The sequence below is a fragment of the Mandrillus leucophaeus genome, unplaced genomic scaffold (genome assembly GCF_000951045.1).
Source record: "Mandrillus leucophaeus isolate KB7577 unplaced genomic scaffold, Mleu.le_1.0 Scaffold448, whole genome shotgun sequence".
Taxonomy (NCBI): Eukaryota; Metazoa; Chordata; class Mammalia; order Primates; family Cercopithecidae; genus Mandrillus; species Mandrillus leucophaeus.
Genome location: NW_012104787.1, coordinates 1,697,424 through 1,709,860, shown reverse-complemented (window position 1 = coordinate 1,709,860; position 12,437 = coordinate 1,697,424). Strand labels below are relative to the sequence as shown.

General features: G+C 35.3%; 1 protein-coding gene across 8 annotated transcripts in view; it reads right to left on the bottom strand.

Moving 5' to 3' along the window:
- The window catches only part of GPHN (gephyrin), a 767,219-nt gene that overhangs the window by 303,874 nt on the left and 450,908 nt on the right, over positions 1-12,437 (bottom strand). The window lies entirely within an intron of this gene.

Genomic DNA, 12,437 nt, shown 5'->3' with positions numbered 1-12,437 from the left:
CGCCCAGCCAATCGCAGGCATTTTAAGCGAGAAAGGTCTTTCAGAGATAATTGTCAATTTCCAGGCCACATTTAAACTAACTGGTTAAGAAACATAAAAAATGGAAAAGCAGTGGAAGACTGGAGACAAGGATCAAAGGCCTAGATTTCATATGAGAGCTGGAATTATGCTGTCATTCACTGGCTGTGCTACTTTGATCTGGTAACATTATCTCATTTTCATAATTTGAAAACAAAGAGATTACGCTATTTTTAAAATTTTACAGTATTTTTAAAGTAATGTAAGAATACTCTTCCCCGAACGTCTTGAGTTTTTCTTTAACCACTCTTATTCTTTGAAATAAACTAAAACTGTCCTATATTTTATTACTTTTTCTTCTTGTCCTATTTACGATCTGAAAGAGAAGATTGCCATTTATTTACAACTTGCCATATATACAAAACTGTTTACTGCTGGCCGCCTTCTTACTAGAAAAACTATTCATTGTTTCATTAAAAACTTTAAGGCTATTTTATGACCTTTAATCTTAATGATATTTCTTCAAAATCTGTTTTAGTTCTGGCAGTCAGAATTGGATAAAGTACTTTAGTGACAAAATGGCACTGGGTAATTATATAGTTCTTAATATGTTCCTGTTTACTTGGGAATTTTGTTTTTCTTTCCAAACTAAAATGCTACATTGTACTTTTTTGTCAATATGATAGCTAATTGATTATATCAATATGATTGGAATGTCATCAATATTAAGTTCTCTATTTTCATGTAAGCAAATCTAGCAATTTACTGAATAAATCTAGAATTTTAACTAAGAGCACAATAACCCCTTATAGAATACAGTATTAGCTACATCCAGAAGTTTGTAGCACCTTTCCTTCTAAAAACTAGAAATATTATCATAACAATTACTGCATATTATCCTCCCAATATTTCTATGAAGGAAAGACAAATACAGTTACCTACAAAATATGGAAAAATAATTTGGAGTACAAAGAATTTGATTAATACATGGCTTTGGGATCTTTGTAACTTTATACAGTAAGTTCCTCCCATCCTGTGTTTATTAATGTCCATGAACTCATCCTTACTGACATCACTGTGACAATTTTATCACATATTATGAAATGTGCTGGATTTTATTTTCCAAGAAAGTTGTAACTCCCTCCATTAGAAGGTTAGTGGCAAGTGAAAACTTAGTTCATTCTTTTTATTCCAATTTTTGGTAATCAAATCCAGGCTTTTTATGTCTCCAATAATCCTTCACTTGCTCTAGGTTGACATGCTAGTGGCAGTTCTAATATAACCAACAGTTATATCCAAACCACTATGTTTCTGCGTGTGTGTTTATGTATGCATATGTGATATAATTAAAGGTTTTGCTATATAGCCAGGAGATTACATTTGTTACTTCCCATCAATTTTTTTTGCCTTTTATTTTGGCAAAACATGAGATCAGAGATTTATTTATTCTTTCTCATTTCCCTGAGCTCTTTGAAGTGTTTAAAAATTAATTTTGAGATATACTTTTTCACCTACAGAATGTCCAGAGTCACTGCAAGGAGAAAGTACTTCTCTTCTATATAATGCTTTAGGATTAATAAAGTATTTTCACAAACATTATATCATTCAATAATTTAAAACCTATAAGCTCCAAAGTTTTAGCATATTCCAATATTTATCAAATAGCTAAAGATCTGTACTAAGTATTATGGAATACATGCAACCCAAATGCTTAAGAAGTTTATAAATGTAAAATGTAGAACATTAAAGCATATAAACAACTACAACACAAGATAGTAAGTAGTAATACAAATTGGTATAAAGTACCATGGGTTAAAAAAAAAAAGTAGGCCAGTGTGGTGGCTCACGCCTTTAATCCCAGCACTTTGGGAGGCCGAGGCGGGAGGATCACAAGGTCAGGAGTTCGAGACCAGCCTGGACAATATGGTGAAACCCTGTCTCTTCTGAAAATACAAAAAATTAGCTGGGTGTGGTAGCAGGTGCCTGTAATTCTAGCTACTCTGGAGGCTGAGGCAGGAGAATTGCTTGAATCTGGGAGGTGGAGGTTGCAATAAGCCAAGATTATGCCATTGAACTGCAGCCTGGGTGACAAGAGTGGGACTTCATCTCAAAAAAACAAAAAACAAAAACCAAAAAGAAGGGCAGTTTAGGAGGAGGGAAACAATAATGCAAAAGCACAGAGTTATAAAAAGTACCAAGTGCATTTTGAGTGTATTGTCTCTCACCAGCAAGCATCCATTTGCTTACTTATAGAGGAGTAATGTGAGGTAAGAAGGACCAGCGGAAAGATGTTGCTGTCTGATAGATTAGTATTTTTCAGTTTGTGGTCTCTGGACCAGAAACATATAAATCATATAGGAATTTGTTGGAAAGGCAAAATTTCCCATACTACCCCTACCCCCTCCTCTCCGTTGCTGATATATTGGATAAAAAACTGTGAGGGTGGGGTCCAGTAATCTGTATTTTAACAAATTCTCTAGTTAACTCTAATCCATGGAAAAGTTTGAGAACTGCTGTGATAAACTGTGCTTGAATTTTGGTACTACTATTTACTATTAGTGTAATCCTGTCTTCATCACTAAACTTCTTTAATCCTTAGTTTCCAGAACTTGAGTTGTTAAAAGGATTAACATAATCTTTGAAATATAATGTACAGTATACTCTAGTACATAATAGGCATTGAATAAATACTTGGTCCATCTTTCCTTTAAAAAAGTACATTAGAATTAGACAGTAGAAGTCATGAATTCACTGTAAAGAGCTAGAATGTATTCTTAAGGCATTGGGGATGATTAGTGGATTCTGCTATTACTAATATTACAAAGCACTATTTCAGGAATAATAGTCTAAGATGAACTGAAAGGGGATGACAGAAGATATAAAGAAAAGAAAGTCTGATAATAACAAACACTAAATACAAGTTGACTGATTCTTCGTTTATTTTCTCTCATGTATCTGATTCAGCATGTTACATAGCGCCTTGTTTTTGTTTATGTATATAAAATATAAAACATATTTTAAATAAATGTAAATGTATATGAAGCAAAAATCCTTCAGGAACAATAGGAAGGGCATTTTAGTCTTAGGTAAGGGAGGACAGGAGTAGTCAAGAGAAGGCTTCTGTAAGGAAGGAAAAATCTAAGCGTCTGCCTGAATAACCGGTAGGTGTTATACAGAGGTAAAGAGGGGAGGAAGAATATTCAAGGCAGAGAAAATGGCATGTACAAAGTACTTAGAAGCTAACAATAGAACCTGATATGTGTGGTAACAACAACGAGTGTGCGTGGAAGCTGATGCAAAAAGCAGCAGTGACAAATTATATAGGCCCTGGAAGGTAATCTTAAAGAATTCAGTCTTTATCCATAGACTTTTTCTACAGTGGAGAGAGAGATTTTGCTAAAAAATTTTGAGCAGAGAAATAACATACTAATATGTGTATTTTCAAAAGATATTTCTGGCTGCAAAGTAGAAAATTTTTTGGAGAGTTGCAAGACAGGAAGCAAGGAATACAGTTAAGATAATGTCAAAAAATGTAACAGGTGAATTAGGGTGGTTGCAAGGTGATGAAGAAAAGCAAACAGGTTATAGTTAAGTATATCCTGACCCACAGACTATATAATGGGATAGTTACCTTTTTATTCTATTTTTTTTTGAAATTTTAATACAAAAAGAGTAATTTTTAAAAACAGGACATATTTGGATGAAAACTGGTCCTAATTTAGATTTACACTAGAAGTTCAATATTCTATGTTAAACTTGATCACAACAGGCATGAGAACAGAATAATATGAAAAATAGTGCTTCTCTTAAAATTTCTGTTAAAATTAAATATACAACAAGGTATGACATGTATAAAACAGACAATAACAATAAAAATCCCACTGATGTGCCTACTACCTAGGTGAAGAAATACACTATCACTGATACCTTCAAAGAGTACTGTGTGCCTTGCCCTGATCTCAAGTCCCTTCTCCAAGTAACTATCATCCTGAATTTTAAAACATTCTCTTACTTTCTTTGCAAAACAGCTCTATCAATATAAAATTCACATACCATACAATTTACCCATTTAAAAGATACAATTCAATAGTTTTAAAAGTATACTCTCACAGAGTTGTACAATCATCCCGGTAATCCATTTTATAACATTTTCATCACCCTCCACAAAAAAAATCCCATACCCATGAGCAGTCACTCCACATTTTCTTGCAACTCCCAGTCCTAGGCATTCACTAAGCTATTTTCTGTCCATACAGATTTGCCTTTTCTAGACATTTCACATGAAGGGAAACATATAATATGTCGCCTTTTGTGACTTGCTTCTTTTACTTAATGTTTTCAAGGTTCATCCATGTGGTGCTTATAAAAGTCATTTACTTAAATACTTTTCCACATATGTTTAAGTAGATTTTCATTTTAGCATGCTTTTGAAATTTATATACAAATGAAATCACACTGTGTATATTCTTATACAACTTGGTTTTCTCACTCAACATTGTGTTTGTGAGATTCCTCCATGCTGATATGCATAGCTATAGTTCATTTTCAATGCTGTACAATATTACATAGTTCATTTTCAATGCTGTACAATATTACATATGTGCAAAGCTTTCTCTAGTACAATGTTCTTCAAATTGTAGGTCATGACCAATTAATAGGGCAGTAAAAACTGACTTCAGTTGCCACATTTTTTAAAAAAGAACAGAACAGAAAATATCAGAATGCTTTCCTGGTAGTTAGGATAAATACTGACACAGAAAAGTTTGTGCCTTTTGTATATGTGTGTGCATACTGTTTATGTACAAATATATGCATATATACATACCCACATACATAGAGACACATACATATATATACACATATGTATGTGGGTATTGAATTACAATGTTAAGTACATTTCTTACTGTGGCTTATGGTCAGAAGCATTTGAAAGCTAATGTTCTAGGGTATATAGCTAGAAGCAGATTTTATGAGTCACAGGAATAAGCAGATGTGCAGTTTTACTGTATAAAAGTAATTTTCCATAGTGTTTGTACCAATTTACGTTCCCATCAACACACTGTTGCTGCTTCTCCTGACAATGCTAGATGTTGTCAGTGTTCTTCTTTTTTAATTTCTTTTGGCCAAATAGATGACAGATAAGTGATAAAGCAACTACAATAAAATGTTAACAGTAGAATCTTAAAGTATTCACTGTAAAATTCTTTTAATTTGGCATATGTTTGAAAGTTTTCATAATAAAAAGGTTGAGATAAAGTTGTCTCTTTTTTTGTAATTTTAAACTTAAATCTAAACATTTTACTGTTCATATATGTATTGGCTTATTATTTCTGTTCCGCAGTTAGCGTATTTCCATCTGTTAGTGCAGGGTGCCCCAAAATTATAAACTTCTAGAGGGTCGATTCTGTATAGAACCTATTGTATAGCACCTAATACAGTATCTTCACCATTTGGACATTTATTAAATCCATTTTGATGAAATGAGGAATGCTCAGAAACTATGCCACAGTTACAATCTGTACATCATGAAATAAACAGTAAATATGAAATTTGGTCCCTTTAAAAAATACGCCTTGGATTTATAGGACAGCAACTGATGTATCCTGATCTTCTATCCAACAAACCTGATGAACTCTTCCATTACTTCTAAAAGACTACTGATTTTTAAATAATTCCCATGTAGTAATCAAGGGAGATTACTTGTCCTTTTTAATGCTTGTATCATTTATTTCTTTTACTTTGTACAATATTGGACAGAAATACACTTGGACTTTGTCTTATTCCTAACTTTAAAGAGAATACTAATAATATCTAATTATTAACTATATTTGCTTTGTCAAATTAAGGAAGTTCCCTTCTAATTATTGCTTGCTAAGAGTTGTTATTCATAAACAGGTGTGGAATTTTATCAAATGCTTTTTCTGCATCAATTGAGGTCATATGACTTTTCTCCCTTAATCTGTTAATATGGTGATTCATGCTGATCAGTAACCATCTTTGTGTCCTCGAAATAAATCTATGTTTATCCTGATGTATCTTTTAAAAATATACTTATAGATTTGATACGTTAGTATCTTATTTTTGAAGTTTTCACATCCACGTTCACAATGAATATTAACCTACATCTTCCCTTTTTTCTACCACCATTTTCTAGTTTTGTAATAAGATTATCCCAGACTCATAACATGAATTGAGAAATGTTTACGTTTTACTGCTCTCAGGAACAATTTAAATAATATTGAAATCATTTGTTCCTTGATAGTTGTATAGAATATCTCATTATTATTTGATTAAATAGACTTCATTTTTAAGAATAGTTTTGGATTTACAGAAAAATGCAGAAGATAGTATAGGGAGTTCCCATATTCTCTGTACCATGTTTCCGCTACATTTAACATCTTGTATTATTATGGAACCTTTGTGGCAATTAGTGAGCCAATATTGACACATTATTATTAACTAAAACTCACAGTTTATTCATGTTTCTTATTTTGTACTTAATACCCTCTTTCTGTTTCAGGATCCCATTCAGATTACCAAATTACATTTAGCTGTCATGTCTCCTTATGCTTTTCTTGGCAGTGATAGATGCTCAGGCTTTCCTTGTTTTTGATGACCTTGATAGCTTTGGTAAGCGCTGGTCATTTTTTTTTTTTGCAGAATGTCCACTTATGGTGTCTGTCTGATATTTTCTGAAGATAAGACTAGGGTTATGGGATTTTTAGAAGACTATAGAGGTATAGAGCCATTTTTATTACATCATACCACAAGTATATGCTATCAATCTGACTAATGAATGTTGATATTGTTTTTGATCTCTTAGTTGAGGTATTTGTCAGGTGCCCCCCATAGCAAAGTTACTCTTCCCCAACTGCCCCCAATTCTGTACTCTTTGGAAGGAAGTCACTGTGTGTAGCCCATGCCTAAGCAGTGAGGAGTTATGTGCCCCTTCCTTGAGGGTGGAGCATCTATATAAATTATTTGGAAATCTTATGCACAGGACATTTGTCTCTTCTCCCTCATGAATTAATTTATGCAAAAAGTTATTTGTATAAGCATGGACTCATGGATATTTATGTTATACTTTGGATTATAATAAAATACTGCTTATTTTGTTGCTCACATTTTTACATCTTTGGTCATTGGGAGATGTCAATTGACTCCTATGCCCCTTTAATATACACCCGCCAACGTGTGTTTTTGTTGTAGTTTGTTTTCTTGAGCTCTTCCTTACTTTGGATTTACAGGCTCATCTTGTATATTTCCTGCCTTGGTCTCAGAATCAGTCATTTTTCCAAGGAATCCAGGTTCCTTTTATTGCCAAAAGGTAATACAAATTAAGATTTCAGCATTAATTATGTCATTTCATACTGGTATGTCATTTCTTTTGGACCCTCTCTGCTGACAGAGGAAAGGAATATGTGTGTAAACTAACCTGTGTACATATATATTACACATATTTCTGTACGTAACCATTTGTATCTATGTTAAAGCTAGATATGAATTCCTACTGATGTCTCCAACTCTAATACATTACCTAGGATCACCTGGATCATTCTAGCCTCCTCCCTTGCTTGTACATATGTAATTTTCCACTCCAACAGTGAGAAACCTGTCTCTCACTATCTGCCATCCATTTATTAACTATTCAATTCCAGTATACATATATATTAAAATTAGAATTGTTAGCCAATACCTCCATGGGATACAACTTTATCAACTAAAGTGCTTATGTGCAGTTGCTTTTACCTTTAGTCTTACAGACTCCACTCATATCCAAAGTTATTTAGGTCAGTACATTTCCCCTCCACCCCTTTCCATGAGGTTGTTTCATTTATTTTGTAATGCATGTAAATTATCTTGGCAGAGTCTTCATTGCTTTCTAGGATCCATCAAATGCAATTTGCATATATTAAGCCTTCTTTGTGATAAAGTTCTATGAGTTTTGACAAATGTATAATGTCATGTTTCCGTATTTCTACTTCATATCAAATAGTGTTACTGCTATCATATCAAATAGTGTTACTGCCCTAAAAAATCTGTTGGGCTTTATCCATTCACCTATATCTTTCTTTTCAAAAACTCTGGGCAACCACTGATCATTTTGCTGTTCTTATAATTTTACTTTTACTACAATGTCATAAAGTGAGAAACACATAATATGTATTCTTTTCACACTGGCTTGTTTTATTTAGCAATATGCATGTAAGGATGTCTTTTTTAGTGGCTTGATGGCTCATTTTCATTTTATTACTGAATAAGAGTCCATTGTATGGATGCAGCACAATTTGCTTATCCATTTACCTATTGAAGTAAATCTTGGTTGATTCCAACTTTTGGCAATTATGAATAAGGCTGTTATAAACATTTGCATGTAGATTTTTGTGTGGATGTAAGTTTTCACATAAATTGGGTAAGTATCTAGAAGTTCTCTGTATATTTTGGATATAAGTCACTTTTATGGTATAAGACAGAATGACTAGACAGAAAACCAGCAAGCATATAGAACAACTCAGCAACACAAATCAACAGGATTGAATTGATAGAACACTCCGCCTGACAGAATAATACACATTTTGTTTACCAATATAGACCATATCTGTGACCATAAAAATAAACCTAAACAAATTTAAAATAATTGAAATTACAGAGTATCTTCTCTGACCACAATGGAATCAAAGTTGAAATCAATAACAGAAAGATAAGAGGAAAATTCCCATACACTTGGAAACTAAATCATAAACTTCTGAATAATCTATGGATCAAGGAGGAAATCTCAAGAAACCAGAGACTTCTGGTTTCAAAATGGCAATGTACAAGCAGGCTGGTTTCACTCCTCTCAACAGGAAACCAAAAGCAAATGAACAGCACAGAGATTATCACTAGAAATATCCCAGAACTCAAATATGAGGATGAGATGTGGCCCTGGGGCCAGAAAGAAGTAAAAAAACTCCGAACAGACAGTAAGATTATCAGACTTCCACATCCATGATGTTCCTCCTCCCCATCCTGCTTGCACCAAACATGAAGAAAATTTTCCTCCAACTTACTGTTTTAACATTGGAAAAGTGAGATCAAGGTGAACAGCCAGCTTCCCATCATTTTGCATTCCCTGGCAGGAGACCTGTCCCTTAACCCATGGGAAGCATCACAAATATCTGAAGAAACAAATACACCTGAGGATAGGCAGAGACAAAGGGAGGAGGTGGGATTACAGTCTCTGACCCTGGAAACTGCTCATAAACTCAGCCAAAGGAGATGCTAAATCGTGATGGCTGTTCAGTAGCACCATGCTGTAGGAGGTGCATCCCACAGGTTCCCTGGGCATGAAACACTGGCCCAGTTTTCCTTCACTGGAAGGATATACCATATTTCACCTTCCTCATCCAAGAAGGGTAGCATTCTAATCATTTACTAGAGCTTAGGTGAACCTGGAGATAATGCGTCACCTAGGACTGAAAATGGGGAAGTGGTAAAAAAAAAAAAAAAAAAAAAAGCCTCGAATCAAATATATCCTGAATTGAATAAAGAAAATATGATACATACAACACTGTGGAATACTATACAGCCATAAACAAGAATTAAATCATATCCTCTGCAGCAACATGGATGTACCTGGAGGCCATTATCATAAGCAAATTAGTGCAGGACAGAAAACCACATACTGCATGTTCTCACTTATAAGTAGGAGCTAAACATTTGGTACACATGGACATAAAGATGGGAACAATAGACACTGCAGACTACCAAGGTATGAGAGAGGGAGGGGGTCAAGGGCTGAAAAACCACCTTTTGTGTACTATGCTCATTACCTGGGTGATGGGATCATTTGTACCACAAACCTCAGCCTTATGTGATATACCCATGTAACAAACCTGTACATGTACCCTGAATCTAAAATTTAAGATGATACAAAACAAACACAAAAAAAGCAAAACAAGCCAGACAGAACATTGGAGTAAATATAACTAATCCTCCAATGCAAAGACATACATATATCCAAAAGAAACAATAGTAAACAGGAAACCATGATCTTTCCAAGTGGACAAAGCAATGAAACAGTAACTGGCTCTAATGAAACAGCAATATGTGAGCTCCCTAACCAAGAAGTCAAAATAGTAGTTTTAAGAAAACTCAGTGATCTCCAAGATAACACAGAAAAGCAATTCAAAAATGTATCATAGAAATTTAAGGAACAGATTGAAATAATTAAAAACCAAACATTAATCTTGGAACTGAGATATATATTTGCTCAACTGAAAAGTTTATTAGAAGCTCTCAACAGTAGAATGGGTCAAGCAGAGGAAAGAGTAATTGAGCTCAAAGATAGGCTATTTGAAAAGACACAGAGAAGAAAAAAGCAAAAAGCATGAAGAGCAATGAAGATCACCTGTAAGATACAGAAAATTACCTCAAAACAACAAATCTAGAAATTATTTTATTGATGTTCAAGAGGGAGTTGAGGAAGAGCAAGGGGTAGAAAGCTTATTCAAAGAAATAATAATAAAACTTTCCAAATTTTGAGAATGATATAAATATCCAGGTATAGGAAGGTCAGAGAACACCAAACGGATAGGACCCACATAAGACTACTCCAAGGCATATAATAATCAATTAAAGGTCATGAATAAAGAGAGAATCCTAAAAGCAGTAAGAGAAAAGAAGCAAGCAACATATAAAGGAGCTCCAACTTGTTTGGCCATAGACTTCTCCACAGAAACCATATAGACCAGGAGGGAGTAAAACAACGTTTTCAAAGTGATCAAAACAAAACAACCATCCAAGAATACTGTATTCAGCAAAGTTATCTTTCAAATATAAAAGAGAGATAAAATGTTTCCCAGACAAACATAAGCTAAGAGAACTGATCACAACCAGACCCATCTTGAAATGCTCAACAGAGTTCTTCAATCTGAATGAACATTTACATGCAAAAAAAAAAAAAAAAAAAGGAAGGTATAAAACCCACATCCAAATTAAGTACATGGACAAACCCAGAATACTCTAATACTATAATGTGGTGTGGTGCTGTCTAATTGAAAGGTGAAGCCAGCTGGACTTCCTGGGTCAAGTGGGGACTTGGAGAATTTTTCAGTCTTACAAGAGGATTGTAAAATGGACCAATCAGCATTCTGTAAAATGGACCAACCAGCGCTCTGTAAAACGGACCAATCAGTGCTCTGTAAAATGGACCAATCAGCAGGAGATGGGAGTGACAAGGGAATAAAAGCTGGTCACCTCCAGCCAGCAGCGGCAACTCGCTTGGGTCCCCTTCCAGACTGTGGAAGATTTGTTCTTTTGCTCTTCACAACAAATCTTGCTGCTGCTCACTCTTTGGGTCTGCACCACCTTTAAGAGCTATAACACTCACTGCAAAGATCCGTGGCTTCATTCTTCAAGTCAGCGAGACCACGAACCCACCGGAAGGAACCAACTCTGGACACATCTTGGCGACCATAAAGGGACTATCGCCAAGCAGTGAGTACCATTGGACCCCTTTTGCTTGCTATTCTGTCCTATTTTTCCTTAGAATTCAGGGGCTAAATACTGGGCACCTGTCGGCCAGTTAAAAGCAACCAGTAAGGCCTCTAGACTAAAGACACGGATGTCAGACTTTCTGGGAAAGGGTTAACAACCCCCGACTCTTCGGAGTTGAGTGTTGGTTTGCCTGGAACCAGCTTCCGCTTTTCCTGGACTTCCGGGCTGAGGATCAACAGAGAGGAAAGCCATTCAGCTCTGGGGTCCCGACAAAAAGTTGGTTGACCCTACAGCTATGAGTGAACTCTCAAAGTCATGCCACCCAAGCAAGACTCACCCATCTATCCTATCTATCCTGACCCTTGCCTACTGGATCCTAACACCTGTCAGACAAACTTCCTCCCACCTCTCTTCTCCGAGGCTAGTCCCTCTTCTAAAAACCACTCCCTGTTTCTGGTGCTTTTCTAGTTTCTCCTATAAGAATGATTTCTAGTATAAATTTTGGGACTCTGTTCCTTTCTTTAGGCAGTCAGGTTCACCAATCAGAAAGACATAATTTTTGCTCAAAGCCTCGTCATTGTGGGGACTATCTGGAATTTCAGGATCCCTCCTCAGACTAGCAGGCCTAACAAAGGCTATTCCTGAAGCTAGGATATGGGGAGCCTCAGAAATGATATCCTTCCTATCCATATGATGAGAAGTGAGGACAAAAGGCATTACTCTTCCAACTCTGAAAATCCTTTCCTCCCTCAGGGTATGGCCCTCCACTCCAGTTTTGGGGCATATCATCTTTATAGGACAAGGGTGAAGTCCCAGTATGAACAGGAGAATGCTTAGGACTCTTAACAGGTTTTCGAGAATGTGTCAGTAAGGGCCACTAAATCTGATTTTTCTTGGTCCTCTTTGTGGTCTAAGAGGAAAGGCACGGGTGCAGGTTTTCG